Below are 1,509 nucleotides of genomic sequence, written 5' to 3'. Positions count from 1 at the left end.
AGGTCCCCAAACAGCCCCTTTTGTCTCCTTTGGGGGCTGTTTTGTGGTGGGGTTGGGGAGGGGGGTGCGAGGATGCAGGAAGGGGGGGTTCTGCAAGGGGGATCCTGGATGGAGCCACAGCACTCGCCCCATCGCCGCGGGGCCGCGGTGCCCCACGCCATGCACCGTGCCATCGGGGACCGCTGTCCCCGGCCGTGCCCCGAGCCACCCGCACCCAGGCCCACTCTGTGGGCAGATGCCGGGAGCCACCGTCTGAGCCCCTGCCTTGATCTTTTACTGCCTGGGCAAATCAATTACCCAGCAGAAAAGTCCCTAAATCCCACCATAAAACCCGTTTAGCAGCCGCCGTGGCGCTCGCCGGGCGGCCCGCTGCCGGCACGAAGCCGGGAGCGATTTGCTGCGGGGAGGGGGGGTAATCGCTGCCGGGGAAGGTCGGGCTGCGGCTGCAGGCGTAGCCCCACAGCGTCTCCCCACTCCTGAGACATGGATGGGGGCTTCCTGGGCGACCCGGCTGTGCTCAGCCCCTCCTGAGACCCCAACTCCCTGTCCCCTCTGCACCAGCCTGTCCCCATCCTCATCCCCTGGACGTGGGAGCAGCTGGGGATGTGCCAGGGCTGGGGACGGTGGTGGGAACAGGAGGGACAGATGAGGTGGCACAGAGGGGCAGGGATGAGGTAGGGCGCAGAGGTAGCCGAATGGCTATGCCCTGTGCCAGCGTGGGTCCCTGTGCCCCATGGCAGGGCCATCAGCCGTGCTCAGCAATGAGCCCGGTGCCACCACGGTGGTGACGATGGAGCTTTGTTCCCTCCCTTGCAGCCACATACGGGCGTCATTAACACCATGGGGACAACACCAGCACAGGGACAACATCAGTGCAGGGTGAGCAACCCAGGAATGCTTGACGTCTCCCCAGTTGCAGGCTGGATTGGGAGATGCCTTCAGGATGCCCAGCAGGACGTCTCCCCAGTTGCAGGCTGGATTGGGAGATGCCTTCAGGATGCCCAACAGCACTGGAGACTCAGGTCTGCTCTGCCAGGTGCTGGGCACTGGAGACCCCTCTGCCCCACAGTACCTTCCCCATGGCAGAGGGGACCCTGACTGCCCTGTCCCCCCTTGGCTGCACAGGACAGAGGGGCTCTGGGGGGAGGGGGCAGATCCTCGCTGGGCACTGCCGGGGGCTGCGAACCGGTGAGCAGCGAGGTGGTAAAATGGTGACAAGTAATTGGTGTCCCGGCCAGTCCTTTCATGCCGACGCCGTTTTATGGGTGAGGAAATTGCTTGTGAGTCAGGAACACAGGAGACAAATTTAGGAAGTGCTCTCTGAATGTGCCGGGGTCAGGCGCTGAGGCCGAGCGCTTGAAACCTGGGTGGCCTCGGCGCTCGCCCTGCACCCCCACCCCCCACCCCCCTGGCTCCTCGGCATGGGAAAGCAGACCTTTTATCTTATCACTGCTCTTCCGCCGCCCCGGCCTCCCCTGCGCGGCCCCCCTCCCGGCACAGCCGCTCGCA

Source organism: Charadrius vociferus, unplaced genomic scaffold, assembly GCF_000708025.1.
Source record: "Charadrius vociferus isolate BGI_N301 unplaced genomic scaffold, ASM70802v2 scaffold163, whole genome shotgun sequence".
NCBI lineage: Eukaryota > Metazoa > Chordata > Aves > Charadriiformes > Charadriidae > Charadrius > Charadrius vociferus.
This window is presented reverse-complemented; position numbering follows the sequence as displayed.